Genomic DNA, 26,948 nt, shown 5'->3' with positions numbered 1-26,948 from the left:
CACAGACACGTGAATAAAAAAATATCTAACGTGAACTAGCTAGTTACTGTACATACATTGCTTATTATCAACGAAATTTCTAGTTAACTGATCCCACACCCAGCATTATTAAAATGTATTATTACTACATACCTTAAACAAATGTTCCCTTAAATCGCCAGACCAGGACAGGTTTCTTTCTTGCCGTTCTTCTTTTGCATTGCGACGTCGATATAAGTGCATGGTGTTGTGTAGCACAAATTTAACGCAAAGACGCTCATATTAATAATATACACGATATTGACGATTAATACGGATGATTTTATCTTTGTTTGACATTCTAATCAGAGTTATATTGAGGAAACAAAGAAAACATATGACATAGTTTGTAAAATTAATTTTTCCTTATTTTTGTAATGGTTTCTTTTAGAATGCAGCTGCTGCAGATGAAGAATCCGTCCGTCTAGCACTGAAGGAGATGCGGAAAATCGGGAAAAGATGTTCTTTGCCCGAGGAAGCATTTGATTAATTTAAAGATATTGTGTTTCTTTGTATGTTATAGAAAAACGTTGCTTTTTTGCATACACTCGTGTAAATATGCATCTTATGAATGTTTTCCTTTGTCTAATTTAATAAATTTTACGCAATCAACTGCCTGTTTTATTGAAAATACTGTTTTAATTGTTGTCAATGATATATTGTAATAATATGTGTGTATAACTGTGTAGAATATGTAGTTTAGAGCAATTTATTTTTAATGATCTTTTAATCGTCTTTTAAAGCTCTCAGAAACATCTTAGAAAGAGCTCGATTAAAGCTCTTATAAAGATCTTTTAAAGATCTAAGAAACATCTTGGAAATATCTTAGAAACATCTGCTAACCATCATTCTACCCAGATAGCACACGTACGTCGCGGAGATGTCTGCGCGATGTCTTCTTTTTCGTCTGGAAGACGTATTATATAGGGCGTTTGCTCATCTGGAAGGCGTCGCCGAGACGTCCGACCCAGCTGTTTGCAAGACACCCAGCAGATCTTTACAAGATGTATGTTATTTAGAACGATGGCGAGCCGCCGTTTCCCAGATCTTTACAAGATGTTAGAACAGCAAGCCGCTCTTTCACAGATCTTTAGAAGAGCTTTAAAAGATGCCGAGTCGCTCTTTCCCAGATCATTAGAAGAGCTTAAAAAGACGGTAAGCCGCTCTTTCCCAGATGTTTGTAAGATTAAAAGATCCCTCATTAACAAATTGAATTGCCCTAAACTACAGCAAATTATTTCTACACACATCTACACATGCATGCTGTGTCGTCGATATTAAGTAATTAAAACACCATTTTCAATTGATCTTAAAACAGGCAGTTGTTGATTTTATAAAACACATTTATTCAAATTAAACAATGAAAACTTTCATTCATTTATCTTTAAAGATGCATTTTACACGACAGTATGCGAAAACAACAACATATAAACATAACATATTTAAAATAATAAAAACCTTTCCGCGTCTGCTTTATTAATCTCCATTCTGAAATAAAACATTACAAAAAATTACCAGGAAATAATCGTGAAAGGCTGTTCTTTCTTCATAGCGTTAATTAGGATCTAGAAGATAAAATTACCCGAAAGTGTTGTCATTGTTAAATAAATTACGAATGTGCGTCTTTGCGTCAAGGTCATGATTCTACATAACAACATCCGCTTGACCTCGCAATGCCAAGAAGAAGAAAGGCGTGGAACACATGCTTAAGGTATGTAGTAATAATGCATTTAAATAATAAACTGTTTGCTGTCGGATCATTTAAATAATACCTCGAAATTGGGTTGATAACAGTTATTCATGCTTTAATATTGATCTTTCGCCCACCTGTCTGACGTTAATTTATTTTGATCGTTCATGTAACTGAGTCTTGTGTAAGATTCTAGAAAGATATAGTGGCTTACTTTTTTAAAACGATCAGTATTATGGTTGATATTTGTATTACACTTGTTAATATTTGTTTTTGCCCCCATTTTTCATTTCATGAGCTGAACTTAAATATTTTCTATGTCCCCAAAAGGCCTATTTCTCTCAAATGTTATTCACAAATCTGTCTAAATCTGTGTTAGTGTTGCGTTTATAATTGTGGTTAGTGTGTGTAAGGCTCTGCCTGTGAAAACCCAGCTAAAGTCTTTTTTGCGATGTACTGTTTTCTACATAAAATCATCCTAAACAATGAAAAGAACATTTTGTAAAAATATCTTATCTTTAATATTGGCTGAGTAAGATTCTTTGTATAAACCCTCAGTCTGTTAATTTTGTCTCCAGCCTGTCAAGATCTTCAGATGATGTTTGAGCAAAAAGTCATCATCCTCTTCATCACTCTTCATCCGTATTTGGGGTAACAAGCACCTGCTTCCCACAAGACACTGGACAGCTGATGTCAGGTGGTTAGTCTTTATTTGCATTCATCCTAGTACCATCAAGACTGCTATTGCAGCTGCAAAAAGGCAAAGATAAATGAATTAGGAGTGTAGCTTTTAAAATGCTTTTACTATTAAATGCATTATTTTGATTTATTTAAACTTAAGAATCAAATAGGTGTGTAGTTTAGGTAAAATTCTTATAACTGCATTTGTCTGTTTTACAACAGATAAACAGTAACCAAGAATAAATGTACTGTTTTTTTATGTTGGATGGATCATCAGACCTGCACCTTCCTTGAACATGTTGGTAAGGTAACACTTCATGCAAGTTAATGATGATGCTTTTTTATAAGAACTTTTTATAAATAAATATTTTTATTGTTTTTTTAGGTAACTTACTCTGTATTTGTTCACGTTGGTCACCCCAGGGTCTCAGGACTCAAAACGAGTGCTCTATGGATTGAACATAAAATGTAGTATAAACAAGTGTTATGTTTTTAAATGCCACTAATAATGTGTTTCTGTTTTCTTTCTCATTATGCTAACAAACACTCTTTTACCCCTCATGTTAGGTAGATCAACACTCCAACCATCTGCATTAGGGACTGAATAAAGGATGCCCTCTGTAGCTGGGAATGTTAGATCAGGTAATTTGCATTTGATATATTTTTAAAGACACACACACTTATGCTGCTTTTACACCGCCAGCGACTAGCAACACAATCTCGTTCATTCCAATGAAAGCTTTGCCCCATTAAGCAACATGAGCAACTGTGACCATTGACAACAGGAAGTGAGCATGTCCAGCTATGCCACAACTTTGAGTAAAGTTCAACTTGATGAAGGACTTTTGGGAGCAACTACCAATGAGAGTGAAGCAGTGAAGTTCATGTCATCCGTCTTTTGTCATTTACTGAGAGGATTGTTACTCATTTGTTTATAGTATTTACTAGGACAACCAGAATTGGGAACGCCTTCTAATAAATGCAGCATAAGGCCTTAACTGTCTGTGGCAAATATTTTTAGCACCCAAAATAAATAGGGGTGCTGCTTTTAAAGAAAAACACCACAGTTTTTCAATATTTTACTAAGTTCTTACCTCAACTTAGATCAATTAATACATCCTTATCTTTCATCAATGCATGCACTTAATATTTGTACAGCACGTCGTGAATGTGTTAGCATTTAGCCTAGCCCCATTCATTCCTCGGCGCGCAGTAACATCATCACTCCTGACTACTCCCCCCCTTTTGAGTTTGAGCGAGAGGTGGAGTAATCAGGAGTGATGATGTTACTGCACGCCGAGGTCGAAGTGCTGCAAACTTAGTGCTCTTTTGCCATACAATATAGTTCTCATTTTTATCCGCATAAAAAAATCGCCACGTTTTATTTTGTGCCACCATACTTACTCGTGTAACTACTCATGTAACCGTCTTTAAATAAGGAAAACATGAAAGGGTTGGGTGGCTTCTAAATTCATCCCTGTTTGGATCCTAAGGAATGAATGGGGCTAGGCTAAATGCTAACACATTCACAATGCACTGTACAAAGATTAAGTGCACGTATTGAAAAAAGATAGGGATGTATTAATTCGTCTAAGGTAAAAACATAGTAACATTTTGGAAAGCGGTGGTGTTTTCCATTTAAAGGGATAGTTCACCCAAAAATGAAAATAATGTAATTAATGACACACCCTCATGTTGTTCCAAACTTGTAAGACCTCCATTCATCTTCGGAACACAGTTTAAGATGTTTTAGATTTAGTCCGAGAGCTTTCTGACCCTCCAAAAAATGTATGTGCTGTATACTGTCTCATTTCCAGAAAGTTAATTAAAACATCATCAAAGTAGTCCATGTGACATCAGTGGGTCAGTTAGAATTAGTTGAAGCATCATAAATACATTTTGGTCCAAAAATAACGATTTATTCAGCATTGTCTTCTCTTCCGGGCCTGTTGCGAATGCGCGTGCACAGTGGCGCTGCTGACGTACGACGCTGCTGACGTGTTATCCTCAGACATGTTTGCGAAGATTGTTTTGTTTACAGCGTCTCTCTCAGACTGTAAACGGAAAAAAAAAGCTTGGGTGCACCAGATAACAAGCCAACAGCATCGTACGGAAGCAGTGTCATGCACACGGTTCACAACAGACCCGGAAGAGAAGACAATGCCGAATAAAGTCGTAATTTTTGGACCTAAATGTATTTTTGCCGCTTCAACAAATTCTAACTGACCCACTGATGTCACAAGAACTATTTTGATGATGTTTTTATTACCTTTCTGGTAGGGCTGCACGATTAATCGAAAAAGAATCACGATCTCGATTCATACATATAGGCGATCTTCATTTTAAATGACGGCGATTCACTTGCATTTACAGTATTTCCCTGTATTCAGTTTCTGCGTTCAAGTGTTCACGTATTTACAACAACCCAAGAATATCAGTCAAACTTGCTAACACACACTCATACAGGGTAAAACCAAACCCTATTCATTCACCAATCAGACCCGATCGTTTCTCTCCTCTCTCTCATCTCATTTGCGGCGTTCCGCTGTCACTCGCGTGACGTATAACAAGGCGGCAGACCTAAACACAGTCGTTTACTTGGTGGATCTGGAGCGGCAATTTTCACAAAAAAGAGAGGATAAACGAGTGTCACTGTGGAAAATCCTGGTGGCGACGGAGAAAGTGAAGATGCAACAACATTGGTTTCGAAAAAGGCAAGGAAATTATTTACCTCAGGCTCCGGACGTTTCTAAATCGGAAGGCTGCAACCTCAGGAGGTCGCATGCAGGCTGTATACGTCATCAAGCCTGGTTCATTTAAGTTAATGGAGCATTACATTCGCAAGTCATTAACATACTTCAACAATTTATTATTAACTAAAAATATTAGTCATCTTTATAACGTTAATTGTTAATATTCTGAAATTAGACAGTCTTTATGATGCGCAGTTTAGAAATGCGACCTCCAGAGAGGCTGCAGCCTTCACATTGAGAAACGGCCTCTGTGCGTTCCCCATTAGAAAGGGTTTTTCGCACGAGGGGAACATTGTTACATGTCTGCGTTTCTCTCTGATTCCTCAAAATGTTGATCTTTTAGTCTTTTAAAGGTTTAACGTTAGTGTTTTTAAAGTTTTAAGGTTGGCCAGTTTGATAGTACAAAAAGCACAGGTGCAATTTAACAGCTAACAAATTTTAAATTATTCTAAATTTTAAGGGGTCTAAAATAAGAAAAAGAGACTTTTAAGAAACGTTATTATAACTGAAAGTCCTGTAGCACATTTTTTAGTTAAGTGCATAATAAATGTTTTTGTTAAAATAAAGAGAATCGGGTGAGAGAATCGGGATCTCAATTCCCATGGAAAAAATCGGGATTCACATTTTAGCTTGAATCGTGCAGCCCTACTTTCTGGACATGAACAGTATACCGTACATACATTTTTAATGGAGGGTCAGCAAGCTCTCGGACTACATCTAAAATATCTAAATGGTTACTAAAATTGAGGTCAGATTTTTGAAAACGTGGTCATCCAAAGTTCTCGGTACAGAAAATCTGTTTTGTATGGATCAGAGTTAGACATGGTCATGTAATATATAACAATGTAATAGCAAGTGTTATGTTGTTTTTGAAAATGCTCTGAAAATGAAAAAAGCTTTGTTTATCCACTATGCTATCAAATGCTCTTTTACCTTGCATGTTAGGCGGATCAACATTCCATCCATCTGCATTAGGATCTACCTTAGAGACACTCACTGGAGCTGTAAATGGGAAGCAGGTAAGTTGCACAACAGGTTTCTTGTAGCATTCTTAGACTAGCAATTTTTATGTGAGAACTTTAACATGATAGAAATTGTTAAACTACAAATATGGTCTATATTGTCTGAGAGAAATTCTTACTCAAGAATCTGCATATTGCTGTAGATATGCAGAGTACTTATCTCGAAACAGTCGTAAAAGATTAATGTTTTTGTTTTGTAGGTCACTTACTTTGCATTCGTCCTTGGTGGTCACCCAAGGGTCTCTAGAGTGAAAATTACTCAATCTATGGATTAAACAGAAAATTTAGTTGTATGAAGTGGTATGTTGTCTTTAAATGCCATTAAAAATGTGTTTCTGTTTTCTGTCTCATATTAAGAAATACTCTTTAACCTGCCCACTGGAGCTGGGAATGGTTAGCTGCATTTTTTACATTTACAAATAAACAAACAGAGTTAGATAAGTCCATACATACCATTCTCATCTCCGTGTGTGCTGTAACTCTGTCTGACGCAGCCCCTGCTAGCTAAGCTTAGAACAAAAGACTGGTAGTGAATTTATACAAATCACAACACAGTGTTTCCCATATATTCATTTATCTGTGGCGGGCCGCCACAGAATCAACACTGGCCGCCACAAATAGATTTTTCATGATTCCCATTTACATTTTAATTTTACTATTTAAAACGGCTTAATTCATTGCAGCGATCGCTCAGCGCGCCTCCATCCTCCCTCTCTCGTTGTGTGCAGCGCAACAGCGCGCGCCCCCGGCCCCCTCCCCCTCCCCTCTCTTTGCTGAGCCTGCACGGAGTGCACGCCTCTCTCACATAACAGTGAAAAGTATTTAACTCTGTGTTCCTCCGTGTACTTTCTCTTTTCGCGTAAACGTCAACAGTCACGGATGTTACTGACAGAGAAGTCGGTGGCTGATTAAGTTCATCATGAGAGCGACTTAACAAAAGGTTAGCATAGTGTTTCCCACATATACCCGTTCAGATGTGAGTATGTGTCCGAGCTCTCTCCCTACCTATTATGCGGCATGCCCATGCACGTGTTCTGTAGTAACAGCAACTGTGTATTCTCTCATATTTCTGAATTTGCAACAAATTGTCTGCGCTATACAATAAAATACCACTCGTATTTCTAATAAAAAAGCGCTCATAACACAACAACACTGATGAGAAGAGCAACACCAGTACAGCCTCAATGTAAACGTATGATGATTTTTTTCAGATAAGGTCGCGTTTTTAGCAGCAGTTTAAGAAAGAGCTGATTGGATTAAACAAAGAGTTACTGAGTCGTGGGTCGTTACTGGGTCCTGTTTAGTCACTATTTTATAGACAACCGAACAGAAACTATGTAAAAATAGCATCTTAGTTGTGTTAAAATGCAATATAATGTGACGGATCAAAGAGTAAAACACGACGCAATGACGTCACATATATGCTAATCAGCGTGTGACGTCATCGCCGCCACAGTATCTCAAAATCCTGTGGGAAACACTGCAACACATAAATTGGAAAATGTCCACGTTACTTTGTCACTTATTGGAAGCAGTATGCTAGCTGGAGCCATTCACTTCCAGTCTTTGTGCTAAGCTAAGCTAGCGGGGGCTGCATCAGACAGAGTTACAGCACGCACAGGGATGAGAAAGGTATGTATGGACTTATCTAACTCTGGGGGATACGGTGAATAAGCTAAATTCCCAAAATGTGGGCGTGTTCCTTTAAGGATTTAGGGGTATTTTGAAGTTAAATGAAGCCGTTTTACTTTTTAAACTGTCTCTTTTATAAGGACTTACTGAATTTATTTTTGCAGCAATTTGGGACATTCTTCCAGTTGTCGGCAACTTTGTGAAAAAGGCTGGAAACTTAAATGCAGGTACTGTTTCATTCTTTTTTTTTTTTTTACAGCTATGAAAAATAATGTGTTTTTAATTGTACTGTCTATTAATTAATTATTTTATACAGTTTAACTGATTCTGCTTACCTGACTCATGCAGAATTCTGGCCTGGTGTTTGGTCTGTGCTGTCTTTGGCTCTTGCATCTCCATCATCCTGACCCTCTTTAGCAGCCTGTCCATGTATTTATTTGGAGGCCACCATGAGCACCCATCTGCATAATATGACTTTGTTACTCAGATGTCCATGCGCTCCTACAAATTCTACATTTTTTGTAAAGCTGCAACAAGTTGAAACCCTATAATTATTAACGTTTGATTTTGAACTATGTAATTCAAATACATGAATAAGTAACAAAAGCAGAAATTTATTAAGATATTACCTTTTTGTTGCTTGTTTACTGATCTATCAATCCTTTTGCATTTTCATAATTGTTCATCATAACTTGGTATACAGTGGATGTGTGGCTGCAGATAACTTTCTGAAGTCAATTTAAAAAGACAAAAGTTAACAAAAGCTGAATTGGTCAAATATACATTGTTGTATTTTCACCATTTTGATGTTTAGGCATTTCATAACTTGAGGGTTAATTCACGTATAGTGATGTTTCAAATCAAAGATTAATTTATTAATGACAGCTAATCATTTTATAAAGATTTTTATTACAATATTTATTTATATAATATCAATTTAATACATTTAATTCGTTACACCTACATTACTGAGCGCAAGGGAGTGCAGCCAACAAATACATTCAGGTGTGTTCGACTTAACACCGAGATGCGCAGACAGCACGTGGTATGACATCAAAAAACCGCGAGAGTTTGGGAAAGCCCCGGAAAAGGTTTGATCTCGCGGTACTTGATGTCACGATCGGTTTGCGTGTAGATCAGCATGAAGTCGAACACATCTGAAAGATGTGTGGGCTGCCTGCACTCAACGTTGCGATAATTCAGTAGAGTGTAACCTCAATCGGTTTTTGCAGCTTCTGGGTGTCGTGTCGAACGATCGCAGAACGATTTTTTGTTCTTTTCCAACTCGATTTTTAACTCCCTAGACTAGTAGGATGTTCCAACGGGTGAAGCAACAGTGCTGACGGCAGAGTTTCAGTGTCAATGTAAGTTAACCATTTTAACAGAATATATGTTGTTATGCAGGCATGTAAGTTAGTCGATCTACAGAATGATCGTCGTATATTAATGTTCTATACGCGATTAAAAGCTTATTAACGTTTATCAATGCACTGCTATTCAGGCCGCTGCAAAGTCCCGAAGCCACGTTGTAACGTTAACTTCACATGTTACGCACTGGTGGGATAAACCAGCCATTTTAATAGAGTTATTAAATGTCTCAAACCTTTCCCGCCCTTTAACGTTACGTTAAAATGGCCCTTATACGGATAACGTTACTGTCATTCAGACCTTTTCCTAGAAACCACTCAAAACCGTTAACGTTGTTCTATTGGAGTGGTTTGATAATTGTATTTATTAATTGTTTCAGTTATATTAGTTATATCTGTTCTTTAATTCGTATTTCTAACAATTAAAATCCAGGAATGACAAGCTATACTTACCAAGATTTTGACGATCAAACTGACAGAAAAACTAACTTAAAGCCGACTATTAAACCAAAAAACATACTATTACAAAGTGAAGAGGAATGTAATGTGTACAAAGTTGATTATTTACAGGTTATTAATAATGTTATTTGCGACAAAAAAGTTGAGGGTACTCGAGCAAATAACGGTCTTCTGGTAAATATTGTGGTCACGTGATGGCCTCGCGACATATAAGTCGTTTCCGGTCGTTTCTCAAACGCACAGCTGCGTCCTTTTAAAATTATTTTTAATATTTTTTTTTATAATAAGAAATACAAAGGGGGACATTATACATATATAAAATAAAAATAAATAAGGAGCCGTCCTTATTTTTATTTTTTTTTTTTTTTAAATAAGGCTCAGTCCTAGAAGGCTGCATGTCTCGGCTGCCACGTCATCAAGCATCGTCGAAGGACATCTCAATCTGCTTGTTTTCTATTTTGTTGTTTTAATTTAATTACAAAATGTTTAACTGTCCATGTTGTAAAGACAGTTGATACATGACTTTTATTCACTGTACTACATTATTGGATTTTTTTTGGTGATGCATTGCTAATTTTCAACTTCTCTCTTTAAAGTTTTCATGCCATGATCACTGGGGCGGAAACCATTATGACGTTGCCTTGGACATCAAACTAAACCATCTCATTCTCGCTTTTTTCTAACATCGAAATCTCAGAAGGCCAGGACTAAGATGGACGCAGCCTCCACATGCAACCTTGCATTTGAGGAACACCCATAGAACGGTCAACTTACCCCATACTCTAACCTGAATGCAGGGATCATAAAACTTTATCTTTTACCTTAATTGTTAGATGGGTGTTGATACCATACTTTTTTGTCTCGTCTACCCAGGAGAAAGTCATGGGTTCTGCTGCTGAGGTTGTCATAAAGCATGCTTTTTCCATTTGTTGCATTGGGCAATATTATCAAAAGATTCTGAAAGAAATAAGATAATTTTCAAAGCATTAACATGAATATGAAAGCATTAAGTCATTAATGACCATCTTTTATTATTGTTTATTTATAGTGTCTTTTATTCTGCTTACCGGACTCATTCAGAATTCTGGCTTGATGTTTGGTCCACCTGTTAGCTGGCTCTGGTGCTTGGTAGTCTTCTCAAACCTCTGAATCAAGGCCACCATGAGAGGCCTTCTGAAGACCATCATTACGCTTCAGATCCAGTTGTCTTAACTATGAGGTAAATCTTTTTTAACTGCAGCATTGAGCGTTATGTGCGCTGTTTATGCGCACTGAACGCCTTGCATTTTTGCCCTCTACTGCAACATGCATTTTTGAAGGAGCGCTAAGAGCGGAAAAGCACCCAACGTCATTTGTGTCTTTCCATTGTCCAATTGAATATGGGGAGAGGCGGGCCTTCCGTTGTAGGGACCGATGTTTACAGTTATTTGAAACAATCGTACTTCAGTCACTTACTGTCTCCTGTGTGTTTATGCACCTCTCATCTTCGATCAAAGTCAGTGCAAGCGTCCTCTTTTTAAAGTTTCTGCTTATATGACAGTTAACAGCAAAAGAGCGCTCACGCTTCAATATTTGATTGACAGGACAGCTGCCTCTGTGGTTGCCTAGCAATATAAAAATCTGCGCTGCACTGCTTTTTATAAAGTGACCAAATCAAGGTGCACCTTGTGTTTCCACATCTTTAAAACGCATTTGGTGTGATTGGCCCCCAACAAGGGTTTTTTCTGCTGCTTTTTATTTTTTCAGCTTTTGCCTTGATATTGTATTTTACATTGGTAAATGCCTATGGACATTGGCTACTAGCGTTCTGCATGTGTAAATCCACATCGATGCGAACAACGACGCAAACGTGTAAATGAAAAGTGGCGGATAGCCTACTGTGTAGAGGCATTGGGGTAGGTCTGACTAAATCAGCCTTAATGACAACTGCATCAGTCTTCAATGATGGTTTAACTTTTACACAGATAAACACTCACTTTGTCTATCCAGACCTCAAGGTTAGAGTTCGAACAGATTCAGATAGTTGTTTTTGTTCATTTTCTAAGTATTTTGTTGATATTTTAGTCCTAATTGATTATGACAGATTTGTTACAGCCTTATCTGTCAAAATGACAGGCAATAAGAAAGTTTAATTCAACCTCTGGTTGTAAAGCAGATTTTGAACCAGTCTTCTTCAATTGTGTCACTAGCCTACCACAATCCCTGTGCACCAGCTATGGAAAGTGCAGACCAAACTTTTACCTCCACCTGTGAGTCTCTTCCCACATTTAGTAAAGTAATGAATGCAGTTTTACAAATGAAAGGTTTTTTAGGGTACATTATTTTAATTATCAAATGATTTCTCGGATGAATTGGATAAAAAGACAATATTTTATTTTTCATTTATGAAAACTGGTTGTTGCTGCATGAACTCAAGCACATTTATTTCAAACACATCAACGCAACGTCATTGCTATAAACCAATGCAGCTATTTTGGATAAAAGATAATGCACATCAGGTCACACAAATCAAACACGAAGAGTTGTCATACACAGTGTGTACAGTCAGTCATTCAAATTGGATATACACAAAAATCAGATTTAAACTGACAGTGTAAACATAGTCTATGAGATCAATGAGGGGTTAATAGATCTAGTTCAATCAACGCCCTCACCATGCTCTCCCAGCTTTAGGTGCTTAGACCTGTTTTTCTAATCAAACAATACAAGGACAGATGTTTCGGCGTTATTGCCTTCATGGCATGAAAGATTAAAATCTGCATTTAAACCCAAAGGGGATATGATCTTTAAATAAAATTGCCTGTCATTTTATTGATTACAACCATAATACTGAACAACTTTAAAGGTCCCGTTTTATCTGTGTTTTTGAAGCTTTGATTGTGTTTACAGTGCACAATATAACATGTGTTCATGTTTCACATGCGGTATTTTTCACACAATATACTTATCTATATAGTGCTTTCACTGTCCTAAAAACAGGCTGGTGTCTTCTTTGTCCTATGAAGTCCCTCCTTCAGAAATACGTAATGAGTTCTGATTGTGTAGTTTGTTATTAGTGTGTTGTGATTTGACAGCAGCTTAGCTTAGCCAGGGTGGAGTTTAGTCAAACACACTTGCTTTGATGTCATTCAACCGGGAAGTAGAGGGCTGTAGTCCAAACCGGCCGTTCGCTGTATTGAAAGGGGAATGAAAGGGCAGTGAACTTTGAGCTTTATCATTTATAGGTATTATTTATGCTACTACATACAGCAACATTACACACTAACTAAAGTTTGAAATAGGGGATCAGAAAAAACGTGACCTTTAATGTTTAAGTATTGAGAAAATAATTAATTCTTACTGTGGTGGAGATATTGAAAACTCTTACAAAGAGAGTCATTTTGGGTGTTTTATTTAAAGACCATGTCCCCTTTTAGCCTGACTACGTCAGACTTTGTACTTCCGCTCAAGCAAAGTAGCAGAGAATGGTATTACTATGCTAGTCCCCTTTGGGTTTAAATGAAGATTTTGATCTTTCATTTTTTTAATATTTTGGTTTTTCTTTGGGTGCAATTTATATAAATGAAATACTTTGTCTGATGTGATGATGTTCTCATTGTGTTCTGTTGTTACAGATAGAACTGAACTGGAGTCTGTGAACTAATGCTGTGTTCGAGACAACTGGAACAGCAAACAAAGTTGAGTATCCGACCTCTCAACTTGTGACTGATCGATCAGCACCAACCTCAACGAGATGCATCATTTGACATTGCAGACAAGGTGGTGGCTAGCCTTTCACAGCCTTACATGAACCGCAAACAAACTTTAAACTATTTTTACAGCACATAATATTTATGAACATGAATGTTAAATTATCCAGTAACCGTTTTCTGCCATAATTGGCACAAGAGCACAAACTTCTCCTGGCGTCTCATTATGTGGTAAACACGCAAATGTGATATGTGATTGACTGGAATGCATTGAGGTCGGTGGTAGGATATTTAATGACATAACATCAGAAATCCGAATTGTCTGTAACACTGCGCAATATTTCACATAATTGTCATGACCTGATTATCCTCCCATGTTTTTAACACAACCATTGATTGGTCACACGGAAGCAGAGACTTTGTCCTTTGTATCTCTCAAAAAAAAAGAAAAAAAAAAGAATTCTATATTTAATGTTAAAAAACACTTACAGTAGACTGTGTTAGATAACTGTGCTTTTGGAAGTCATTTCTGATAAATGCACACCTAACTTGTCTAATGTCTTAAAAATAGGCACCAGAGCAATGTTTGTGGTAACCGTGGTATAAGAGGAATAATTGACTCCGGTCCTTTGAATTATTTGAAAATAAAGCACACCCGCGGTGTAACGGCACTCTGCTTCTCGTCGTGCCACATTGCACCTTGGGTGTGCATTATTTTCTTATAATTCAATGGCCCGTCGTCAATTATTCCTTACATATTGAAGGTTGACAGGTTTGTTTGCATGTAATTGCAGTATTATTAATTTGGGGTTGATAGTCCAATGTTGATTTGAGAGAAATTTTTTTTTTCTTTTTAGATCCTTTCTCTTTTTAATGCAGCACTTAAGGATGAACCACCCTGATCTACTAAGATGCACAGATTCAACTCTGGCCCAGCATCATCCCCACACCTCATCTGCCATCAGTTTAATTTAATGTCTGTCAATTGCAAATGCTATTTATTTCAGTTATATTACAACTTAATGTTAACTTTAATTGAGACTAGTATTGTGTAAAGCTGGGGTTTCCAAACTTTTCATTTCAAAACCTATTAGACAAGTGTAATCTATTCTAGACCCACTAAAATATTTTTACATATACATTTTTTTAATGGGGTAAAACACATTTGTTCTCTTTCAGTGGAGTCATTTTATTTTCATAATATTTCATAATGTAAAGCAGTGGTTCTAAACGTTATTCCTCGAGGCCCATTGCTCTGCACATTTTGTATGTCTCTTTTATCTGACAGACTCAGTTCAGTTCATTGAGATCTCTTCTAATGAGCTGATGATTTGAATCAGGTGTGTTAAATAAGGGAGACATACAAAATGTGCAGGGCAGTGGGCCTCGAGGAATAACATTAAGAACCACTGATGTAAAGTAAATACAAGTTTATTTGCAATACCAAATATTTTATGGTATATTCTTTCAAAACCATTGTCATTGTTAATTATTAATTTGGCCAAACTGTTGTTGCATCATTAAGGTGTGCAACACACCTTAACCTACTGTGTGACCGACAAGTGGGTCCTCCTGACCCACAGTTTAAAATCCCCTGGTGTACTGAATGTATTGTAATTAAAGTCGCATCTAAGTCTTGTGTAACAGTCTCCATTATTTAAATTGTGATTATATTCACAGTTTCACATGATACTTTCAGCACTTACTACATCACAGTGTTTTTAATGCTTTAATTTTTAGGTTTATTATAAATTCATTCATTTTTAAAGAATTCTTTCTTTATGTAGAACATGCAAAGTCTAAAATGGAAAGTGTCATGATCAGCTCTGGGTCTTGTGCAGTGATTAAAAGAGCAGGTAGTAAATGTCATAGCTTTGCAGTATATTGGTAGGCTCTGGATGTAATGAACATTCAGCACATATGTTTCATAAATTAAATTTGGTAAACAAACTTGTCAGAACAATTCATGCTGTGATGCTGGATAATACCTGGTCAAATTAATACATGTATAATGTGTTTCGACATTGTATAAGGTTTCTTCATCTATACAGACATCTGTTGGAGAACGGTGCAGAGACTGCTGTCCATTATTGGTTACAGTATATTTGTTAAAATGTTGCCAGCAAGATTATTTCCGTGTACATGGTACTTTCTTTGAGAACCTTTAAGTGTTTTATTCTGCACTTAAAGCATAAACGCAATTTAAATGCAGGAGTCCCCTCGTCCTTACTGCCAAATATGCAAGTGAAACTGGACTAAACGCATACAGTATACATACGGGTATGATTTCATGTTTCTATATTACACGTGATACGAGGTAGGGTATATAAAAATAATATTTTATGAATGCTACATAAATCCAAACTCTTAAAAAACTGGCAAATTATATGCAGCTGGGTTTTTTTTATCTTTTGTTTGTGTTTAATACAATTAAACAAGAAATAAGTGTAAACAATGAAATGAGTTGAGCATTTAGGTCAGCTGATTCGTCTGCGTTTGCTCGGAATCAAGAGCTCCAGAAGATGCATGCAGCTCGTAAAAATTTCGAATGTTTCAAGACATCGCCAAGACGTCTTGCAGAGATATTGCAGACGTCTTACTTTTCAATGTTCGCAGCCGATCTAAAGAAGATGAAGCGATATTTAGCAGACGTCTTCGCGACGTACGTGTGCTATCTGGGTAAATATCAAGCGTCTTGAAAAGATCTTAAAAGCGTCTTCAAAACGGCTGGGCTCGTACGTCTCAGATACGTAATTCATATGGGCAAACGACCTTTATAATACGTTTTCCAGACGGAATGGAAATCTGAGTGATTACCTCGCAGATACGTATCTGAGACGTACGTGTGCTATCTGGGTTATGTTAACTTGAATGTCCATAAAGTGATGTGCAGCTCTTCTTCAATAGCGTATCAGCCACAAAGATGCAGAGTGACAAAACAAGACTGTAAGAAGTAAAGCAGTCTTTTTGTGGTTAAATTGTTTAAAAATCACTTGAGTGATAACATTTGCAAGACTTTGATACACGTGCAAATGACAAACTTTGTATAGATATTAATTCGCGAATCTCATGGGAGCCGAACCATGGGTCGTGATCTATTTTTTTACAGTCATGTCGTCTGCGATCCGGTAACTTACAGCACTGTAATCGCTATGATCAAAATACTTAGTACTCTTGTACAAAATACCAAAAATACGACATACATATTATAAAATGATAAGAATCATGCAAATACATGTTCATTATTGCAAGATAGGGAGGCAGTTTTTTAATCATATGGTGTCATGTATGTTCAGCAAACGTGTGCGTCCTACATGTAAATCCAGAAACACAGATAGCACGAACAGCATTTAAAGCCACTGATTAGATTTAAATAATCAAAGAACAACAGATTAACTCTATGCAACACAGCTGTCACCATCAACAACATGTAAAGGCGATTCCCTGGCGAGACGTTGCAAACCTGTGCGCGTGCGCAGTAGCCTGAAAAGGCTGCCCTGCAAGACTTACTGTGCATTCAGACTGCCACTGGCGAGAGCGTCAATAAAAGCTCTGGCTGCCCTGCCAACGATGCTAAAGTAAAGGTATAGTGGTCGCTCTGACGCTCGAATGCATTCTCTGAACTCCTCTCAGGCGGCGGTTTCCGCCTTCCGATTGGTTGCCGCTGAACATTTCCGCCTTCCGATTGGTTGCCGCCGAACCGCGTCATATCTCATCATTACCATAAAGTTGAGCTGATTTCAACTCTCTTCGACGCTCACGCTGTACATGACGCGCCGCTGCTCGCCGGAGCTCGCCGCCGGCTCTCATTGAAAATGAATGACTTCCGGCCAGTTTGACGCTCTCGCCGGTGGCGGTCTGAATGCACAGTAAAACACAAAATTCTGTGGAAACGAACAGAGATTGTGTCCACTTGTTAAGTGACTGAGAAATAAATCTATTTAAAGATTTTTAATGGCCTTTATGTCAGACGAACAGATCCTCGAACACTTATAAGACACTATTTGCGTTCATTTCAACGCATATTCCCCTCGTGCCCTTAAACGCACGAGGATAAAAATCCCTCAAGCACCACAATAATACAACATTACCCGTTAGTAATATTAAAAACGTACCATGTAAACAAATTGAAAGTAAACGAAGACTCAGCCCGTGATTAATTCACATTGATGGTGAACAAACAAATCTGTTAAAAAGCTAAATGTTATACTGTAAGCTATTTATAATCGAAATAATCGATATAACATTACGCACAACCAATTGAAATATCAAAAATTCTCCCCATGGTGTATTTTAACATTTGATGCTTCGATGTGAAAGCAGAGAAATATCCTGACGACGACGCATTCGCAAAGCAGGCTCGATGTCTGCATATTTTCTTTACTTTAAACTCAATATTTTTACCTAAAAATGTATAAAGGGCATCTTTATTACATCAAGACAAAAAAAATCATACATACCTCCTTTGTAGCCTTGCTTAAATGTATTATTGGTCATTTCAGATAAGCGCTGTGTCTGAGGTAAAGTTAACTGGAATTTTCCCGGTCTTTTCTGGACACGACCCCTCCCTCTCTTTGTGATTCATAACTTACAGAAGTTAGTCAAATGAACATTCACATCACAGAGACAACTCACAAGTAGTTAAGACAATGTGTAACTTTAAGTTTAACTTTGTGAAAACTTACAGACTTGAGTTGAATATCTAAAACTTGCTGTGTGTAGTAGAACTAAATAGCAAAAGTAAGTACACATAACTTAATGTGGCTATAATTTTTTACAGTGCATAGTAAATGATTTTGCCATATTTTCGGTCTGATGTTGCTGGCAATGTCCAGATGAGATGCACAAAAATCACGTGACACCCTGTAGACCGGGCTACCTTCAAGAAGTGAATGAGCTTTGAACACAGGAGAAGTGGTGGCACTGCTCCTCTTAAAAACGGCATTAAGGATAAGTGTTTTGTGAAAAATATACAGTCTACACACACATATTGCACACTGAATGGCATTATAGAGAAAATAAATCCCCATGCTATGCAGATTTACACATTTTTAAACGTATTACATATGAGAAATATTGATATTCTGTCAGATTTTGTATAAAATAATTACCTATCCTTTTGTTTTTCAATAATTGCGCATGCAGAGCGATTCTACTATGGAAAAGGAATACACGGTCAGAGCCGGGTTTCCCAAAAGCATCGTAATGCTAAGTAGATCGTAAAAACTATCGAACGAATCATCTTAGAATTACGGGCCGTTTCCCAAAAGCTTTGTAACTTAAGTAGTACTTGAAAATCATCGTAAATCTATGAGTGCTCTGGAGTAATCGTTAATTCATAAGTGCATCGTAAGACAACAGAGTTACAAGGTCACCTGCAGGACAACCAGCAAATTGCACTCCAGCAATGACGATAATGTATAATGTTTTAAATGTATATTTATTTATTGGTTTCTTCTTTGTTTATTTGTTTAAATTACTTTAATATAATATATTTACAATTCAAATGTGATATCAAATTTAAATGACTAAACATAAATTAATAAAGAAGGAAAACATATTTGGTACAATTTTGGTAAAAGTTACAAGGTAGCAAATTGATAAATGGTTCCTACCAATTACTTCTATAATTAATCTACAGTAAAAATAATTGTTTTGAAGGAAAATGGCATCTGATTAAGGAAACCAAATAAATATGTATGGTACAATGTATTCCCTTATAATAAATAAACATAGATAATAAAAAACAAATAATAATAATAATAATAATCTAAACTATTACATAAAATGCAGAAGGCATTTCGCAGTGGGCAGAGTCCTAACTAAATACATATGCACAAATTATTAAAACATTTAAAAAGTCATTAAACAATAATGGAAAATATTATAAAAAGCATTAGTGCACATCGGCTGAAGATCATTAGCCTAAACAAGCTTCTGCTACAAATTCGAGTCATTCTATTGGTGACATTTCAGCACTTGACAAAGGGATAGCGACTCGTATGTAGCACTTAAAACCCAGCTGCGAGCGATCGTTATACGTGCATCTTTGGGAAACGCACGTAAATGAACAATGAATGTTCGTTAAGTAGCTCGTAGAAAGCGCTCTTAAGTGCTAAGTTCAATCGTTATCGGGAAACCCGGCCCAGGGCAGTTAAGAGTCTCTTGTGTAAAACAAACCCACACATATTATGATTAATCATATATATTATGATTAAAATGGAATTTTGATTTTGTGACGAACATTCTTGGTCTGTTATTTTTCCCCCTAGAGTACTAGCCTATCCCCAACATTTTCTGCAGTAACGTAATAAAAAAGACTTAAAGGAACAGTATGTAAGAAATTTATATCAATTAATCATAAAATGGCCCTGATATGTCACTAGACTTTAAGAAATTATTTTCATTTTAAATACTTATATCACTCACAACAGTGGTCTGGCCAGGATATTGTCATTTAAAAAGTGGAGTTGCAGCCCTCAACTGATGTTTATGTTGTCATTTTGTGCATTGGCCACCAGTTGGGTGATTGCAGTACCAGTTTTAGCCACAAGTTTTGTTATTGCAATACCAGTTTTGGCCACAATCCTACATACTGTTCCTTTAAGATTATTGTGGGAGTAAATTTGTATTTTCAAAATACTAATTACTTGTATTTTATTTAAATACATTTTTCACATCAGTATTTTGTATTTTATTTTGTTACATTTCATGAGCCAGCATTTGTAGTTTGTAACAAAATAGTTTTTGATGTATTTGTGCCCACCTGGTTATGTGTAAAAGCATATAAACACAACGGTGCTGCGACGCATAATACACATACTTGTACACATAATTGTTAATGAATTGAAAAGGCCAATTTTCGGTAGTTTAAATAATACAAATGTTTTAAATATTACAGATTTCTTATTTTAATAACTTAAAGAGAACAACACTTCTACTCACCTAAATATACACGTCCGGCAGAGAAGGCCCGGTCTTCCTCTACATTTTGCACCAGCAAAATCCTTCTTAGATGGATGAGCGAGTCTTTAAGTTCATCCGCTGTCTCTGTTCTTAACAGACTGGCAACTCTTGATAAATTTCTGAGACATGCATCTATGGCACGAAGATGTTGTTGACCGCAAACGCCATAGTGGTATGTCCTTTCAATGGCATAACATTGCAGTTCAATTTCCCTCAAAACCTCCTCTGCCATTGGCTTGTTCGCACACCGCCATTTTGAGAACGCGAAAGCATCATGCTTTTATTTAAATGTAGTCTTATAACTATGCACATATCCAAGAAGGAATTCATTACTATGCACATATCCAAAAGGGATTTGTGATATCAGCAATAACAATTTTTACTAGTGAAAATTACATTTTAACATGTAAGAATTGAATTACAGATATCAATAATTAAATAACAGATATCAAGAATTATGTTTCTTACTAGTTTTGATTTAATTTCAGATATCATAAATGTATTTCTGTGAATGATGAGGTCATTTTTTATATCAATAATTCAATTCCTGATATCAACAATCAGTATTTCTGATATCAAGAATTTAATTGATGATATCAATAATTAAATTGTTGATATCAACAATTCATATCCTACCTGTGTGTAAATGTTAAAATGGCAACAAAACTATTACAGATATCAAAAATACATTTCTTACTAGTTGAAATTCCCATTTTTGATATCAAAAATACAATTCTTACTAGTAGAAAAATATTTTTTGATATCAATAATTACATTGTTACTAGTAAAAATGTTAATTCTTGATATCAATAATTCGATTGTCACTAGTGACAATGTTAATTTTTGTTATTTGAAATTGTATTTTTGATATCAAATATAATTTTAAATATCTAAAATGGCTTTCTTACTAGTAACAATCCCATTCATGATATCAGATATTAAAATTGTCACTAGTGACAATCTAATTGTTGATATCAAGAATTAACATTTTAACTAGTAACAATTGAATTCTTGATATCACGAACTCGATTGTTGATATCAATAATTTAATTATTGATATCAACAATTAACATTGTTACTAGTGGAAATGTAATTGTTGATATCAAGAATGTAATTGTTGATATCAAGAATTGAATTGTTGATATCAAGAATTAACATTGTTACTAGTGAAAATGTAATTCTTGATATCAACAATTGAATTTGAATGGCAGCCTATGGTGACATTTCACTAGTGAAAATGTAATTGTTGATATCAAGAATTGCCATTGATACTAGTTGGAATGTAATATCTGATCAAGAATTAAACATTTAACTAGTGAAAATTGAATTGTTGATATCAAGAACACAACGAATAAAAGTTAAAACGGCTTGCCATACAAACATGATACACATATCCAAAGAAAGCCTGAAATGTCTACTTTTAAACAAGCTAATTATAATCAAAAACAAATATTGATAGTTTATACAGATGTGGCCTTTAAAAATGCGCGTCTCTGAAAGCAGAATGCCGCGAGCACTTCCGAAATTCTGCGAGATCCCGCAGAAGGGGGATTCGGTGGGGGACGCAGGAAATAAAAAACCTGTAGAGGGCAGTCGTGTTTCAAGTAGGGCATACTGACGACAATGTGTGCTCTACTTTATGCTTTAAGCATACTATATGATATTGAAGTAACATGACAGGGATTCTCGGTGCTTTGGCAGAACTTTGATGTCACATGCAAGCTTTTTGACACAAAGTTTTCTTTTGCCAGTTACATAAACAGTCAAATATTCTTCATAAAAATCTGACTTAAACGCGGATCATTCGTCTTTTTTTTGTGTACACTTACAGTAGAAGAGACGTGATGATAACGGAGTCTTATAACAAAATAATTCGCGAAGACCTTTGATGAAACCGAGAGCATTTGCGCAATATCATTAACTAGTTTATCTAATTGTACATTTAGTTCATTTTTGAATCTGAACGTTTTTAATAGCCTAATAGCCAAATATTCAATTCGAGGAGTTTCTGAGGTGTTTGTCATCGGCAAAAGGCGCAGTTTCTCTGTTGCTGATTAAAACCCGTTGGCTATATGGGATTTTTTAAAATTAACATTTGTTCTACTTATTATTTAATTTTTTTGCCTACATTTACTCAAATAATATCAATGTAAAAATAGTAAGTAAATCATAGTTCAAGTTAGGCGTAAAACGTACATTTTTTTAAGTTGATGTTAAATACAAATAATATTAATTTGAAGAAAGCAATTATTACAGGTTTAAAAACTTAAATATATAATTCTGACATTATCAAATATATTGATTAAAATAATCTGTAAATTAAATACTTATATTATTAAAGGAGACATATCATGCTAAATCCACTTTCTTGGCTCTTAAATGCATTTTGTTGTATATTTGTAGTGTTTATAAGTACATAAAAGTTGAAATTAGTCTCTTCAGGTGCTTTGTTGATATCTTTATATTCTGTTTTGGTCATATTTTCCAACCGGTTCTGATTTTTCTATTATCTATTACGTTTTTTGAACAATTACGTCACAGTATTTGCAGCGGAACTGCTAAATAAGGACATCGACTTCCAGCCCAACACTACGAGCAATCCGCCATTTTATATTTCTGGCTGCGATATTGTAGTCCAAGCTCAAGGATGCAGAAGTTACGAGAGCGTAAGAAATGTACTCACATCTGTGGATAAAGTCATTTTTGTGTGCCCGAGGCACTTTAAGGATAACTACTTCACCAATCTCCGCCAGTATAAAGAAGGATTTACCGATAGACTTCGTCTGATTGAGGGGTCAATTACTTCTTTCTTTGGAGACGACGAGCAGAGCACTTCGGTAAGCAGTTTATAACTTAAAGTAAAAAAGTAAAGTACACGGTGGTCATGGTTTAGCAGTGCTGTTTCTCACTCCGAAGGCTGCAGCCTGCGGAGATCGCTTTTGGGCATCAAGCCTGGTTTAAGTTAACTGAGCATTACATTTGCAAGTCATGAGCATATTACAACAACTTACGATTAACTAAGAATAATAGTAAACTTTATAATTGTTAATATTCTGAAATAAGACCGTCTTGATGACGCATGCAGCCTAGATATGCGACCTCCGGAGGCTGCAGCCTCACACCATTGCGATACCTCAATATGAAGACGTTGTTCTGCAGGTTCGTCGTCTTCATTTTCCTCTCAGTCCGTTTCCGACTCTGGCGCGAACATATAAGGCTGGATGGACAAGTCTTCCGTTGTTGACATTTTGTGAATAACGAGTAAATAAAAAGTTTCTGTGCAGCTAGATAATCGTATCTCTGCTATAAAACTACAAAAATGGCCGAACGGGGTGGAGTTTAACCGAGTGTCACCTCTGCAACCTGGAGAGGGGGCAGGGTATGACGTGCATTTAAAAAGACAGTACCAAAACGAGTTGCTCTCAGATGCACATCAGAAAAGGGGTAGAAAGGGGGCCTGTGGGGCTATAATAATGAGGAATTCAGACCCAAGCATTGCAGTTTCGCTTTACATAGACCACAAATAGATGATTTATATGTAAAAAGGACAGATTTAAAAGCATGATATGTCTGCTTTAAGGCGTATACATCAAATAAAATATGTACATTTTAAACAAAATATCTATTTCTAGTCATTTATTTGGGTTTGTCTAACTAAAAAAAAATCACATAACTGACATTAAAAGATTTTATTAAGTTACTTTAATCATTTATTTTAGATAGCCTACATTTACAAAGCCACTGAATCATTTTTACAGTGTATACATTGTGATCTTATGGTATTATTAAATGCATATAAATAAAAATATGTAAAACTAAATAAAAGAGATGTCATACACGGACTCCATGAAAGGATACGTTTTCTTGTTCGGTCCACGTGGGTTAAACTGTCACATAGCCTATTCTCCATAAAAATCCGACTTAAATGCGCATCATTTGATTCATTTTTTCTGTGCAATTAGAAGAGACGTGATGTATAACTGAGTCTTATAACAAACCTCTATTCGCGTAGACCTTGAAGAGACCGAGAGCATTTGCGCAATATCATTAACTAGTTTATCTAATTGTACATTTAGTTCATTTTTGCATCTGAACGTTTTTAATAGCCTGAACATGGTTGTAATGCGCTTTTCTGCATTACTGTACTTTTTATATTATCATGTTTTCCTTTACATGGTATGAAACTCGATATAAAGTGTGCAATGGTGTTGAATAAATTTGTATAATGAGTTATATTTTTGTAGTAAGTAAATAAAATCATATTGTGAGTGTAAAAATTCATAAATTCGAGGAGTTTCTGAGGTGTTTGTCATCGGCAAAAGGCGCAGTTTCTCTGTTGCTGATTAAAACCTGTTGGCTATATGGGATTTTTTTAAATTAACATTTGTTCTACTTATTATTAATTTATTTTTTTGCCTACATTTACTCAAATAATATCAATGTAAAAATAGTAAGTACATCATAGTTCAAGTTAGGCGTAAAACGTACATTTTTTTAAGTTGATTTTAAATGCAAATAATATTAATTAGAAGAAAGCAATTATTACAGTTTTAAAAACTTAAATATATAATTCTGACCTTATCAAATATATTGATTAAAATAATCTGTAAATTAAATACTTATATTATTAAGGCGTATACATCAAATAAAATATGTACATTTTAAACAAAATATCTATTTCTAGTCATTTATTTGGGTTTGTCTAACTAAAAAAAAACACATAACTGACATTAAGTTAATTTAATCATTTATTTTAGATAGCCTACATTTACAAAGCCACTGAATCATTTTTACAGTGTATACATTATGATCTTACGGTATTATTAAATGCATATAAATAAAAATATGTAAAACTAAATAAAGGAGATGTCATACACGGACTCCATGAAGCATACGTTTCTTGTTCGGTCCACGTGGGGTTAAACGGTCACAAAGCCTTTTCTCCATAAAAATCCGACTTAAATGTGACCAGTCACGGAAAGTAGGGACACAAGTCGGATCTGGGCATTTTGAGTTATTCACAGATTCTGAAAGTGCAGTTTCTAAGCTTTCCAACGATGTGTAACACATGGAAATCTGATAAGATTTGGAGAAGTTGTGGCCATTTGAATATAGGAACTCAGAAATACTCAAACCGAGAAAATCGAGACGAAAGGGACTCTTCTTTTCAGCTGGGGGAGACAATAGGGCTCATTTACATCTCATTTAGCTAAGCCATGCCCCCTGTAAAACCCTTTTTGAGATGTTCTAGCATCATATGTAGTATTTTATGACCAAATGACAACCCGCAAAAATAAACATGACTCTTTTACCTTTGTGGGGATCACAAGTCAAATCCAGTCTGTTTCAGATTATCCAATGACCATATTTGTCCACAAATGCGTATAATCCGTGAAATATAGATTGTTTACATCAGATTTCGCATGAATGTCTGGTAATACAATATAATATATAATCTGAAGACTATTTAAATCGTAACATGTAAGGGTATATGAGCTTACACTCCGTTAAACACATGAACCCGCCTTCAAAGTTTGTATTTAAAATAGGGAAGTAGTATAATAGATCATCCAAACAGCGCCGTCGAAAACGTGACATCCTTTAGAGAGGTTACCAATCGCTCGCTCGTTCCTCCATCAGCCAATGACTTCATGGAAAATATTGATAGACAAAACATGTAGCCAATTATATGAAGAATACAACGATATCTGTGTAACTTCTGTGTGTTTGGACTCATGCTGCGCTGCAAGAACTGACATACAGATGACGTCAAAGTACCGCGAGAGCGAGTCGAAATTAAACTACTCCGTAAGATTTCTAAGAGCTCTCGCGGTACTTTGACGTCATCCGACTGCGGCGCCGCATAAAGTCAGTGACGCGGCTGACGTACGAGGCGGCTGACTGTTATTTGTTCCGCCCCAGCTTCTTTTATTTTTCTTTTGTTTTGTGCGCCCGAGCTTTACAGTCTGGGGAGACGCAGGCTATAAGTTTGAAAAAAAACAAAAACTTAGCAAACATGTCTGAGGAACAGGGCAGCGCGTCACTACAGTCACGTGACTTCACGCTTGAGCCGGAAGAGAAGACAATGCTGAATAAAGTCGTAATTCTGCTATTATTGGACCAAACTGTATTTTCGATGCATCAACACAATCTTACTGACCCACTGATGTCACATGGACTACTTTGATGATGTTTTTATTAACTTTCTGGACATGGAAACCATACATAGATTTTCAATGAAGGGGAAAGCTCTCGGACTAAATCTAACGATAAAACATCTTAAACTGTGTTCCGAAGATGAACGGAGGTCTTCCGAGTTTAGAACGACATAAGGGTGAGTCATTAATGACATTATTTTCAGTTTTGGGCGAACTATCCTTATTTAGTAGTCACGCTGTTCCCTTTGGGGGCGGAGGCGAAAACACAAGCTTATACAGTATGTAAATATACACACAGACAATGACGCCCCCCGCTGCACGCTAGAATCTCCGGAAAAACAAGCCTACTTTAACCGCAAAATGTACGCTTTTAAATATACAAAAACTGCTATCTCAAACATGGAGAGGCTTCTTCGTGATCTCAACTAACAGATTCTGCAATAAAACGAAAATCACAAATTTCGAAAAAAAAACTTGATGTATAACGGAGTCTTATAACAAACCTCTAATTTG

The 26,948-nt window shown here is 36.0% G+C and overlaps 3 long non-coding RNA genes across 9 annotated transcripts; 2 read left to right on the top strand and 1 right to left on the bottom strand.

Annotated features, from left to right (window-relative positions):
• Window positions 1-2,789: 2,789 nt before the first annotated feature.
• LOC135783577 (uncharacterized) lies at window positions 2,790-6,609 on the top strand. Of its 2 annotated transcripts, XR_010545688.2 has the most exons (4): window positions 2,802-2,857; window positions 2,957-3,031; window positions 6,088-6,161; window positions 6,365-6,609. It is a non-coding gene; the product is annotated as an uncharacterized lncRNA (long non-coding RNA). The 2 variants fall into 2 exon arrangements; XR_010545687.2 differs by having other exon boundaries at window positions 2,790-3,031.
• LOC135783574 (uncharacterized) lies at window positions 5,470-10,458 on the bottom strand. Of its 3 annotated transcripts, none has more exons than XR_012335096.1 (4): window positions 10,444-10,458; window positions 8,132-8,524; window positions 6,374-6,428; window positions 5,470-6,144 (listed from the first exon to the last, which is right to left on the bottom strand). It is a non-coding gene; the product is annotated as an uncharacterized lncRNA (long non-coding RNA). The 3 variants fall into 3 exon arrangements; XR_012335095.1 differs by lacking the exon at window positions 10,444-10,458 and adding an exon at window positions 9,617-9,872 and having other exon boundaries at window positions 8,132-8,520; XR_012335094.1 differs by lacking the exon at window positions 10,444-10,458 and adding an exon at window positions 9,617-9,871.
• Window positions 8,881-14,950, top strand: LOC135783573 (uncharacterized). Of its 4 annotated transcripts, none has more exons than XR_010545676.2 (6): window positions 8,886-9,160; window positions 10,219-10,386; window positions 10,496-10,522; window positions 10,671-10,841; window positions 13,237-13,381; window positions 14,169-14,950. It is a non-coding gene; the product is annotated as an uncharacterized lncRNA (long non-coding RNA). The 4 variants fall into 4 exon arrangements; XR_010545675.2 differs by having other exon boundaries at window positions 8,890-9,160; window positions 10,703-10,841; XR_012335093.1 differs by having other exon boundaries at window positions 8,881-9,160; window positions 10,219-10,522.
• Window positions 14,951-26,948: the final 11,998 nt, after the last annotated feature.

This window comes from Paramisgurnus dabryanus, chromosome 2 (assembly GCF_030506205.2).
Source record: "Paramisgurnus dabryanus chromosome 2, PD_genome_1.1, whole genome shotgun sequence".
Taxonomy (NCBI): Eukaryota; Metazoa; Chordata; class Actinopteri; order Cypriniformes; family Cobitidae; genus Paramisgurnus; species Paramisgurnus dabryanus.
The sequence above is the reverse complement of the archived record's forward strand: the minus strand, read 5'-3'. Positions and strand labels throughout refer to the sequence as shown.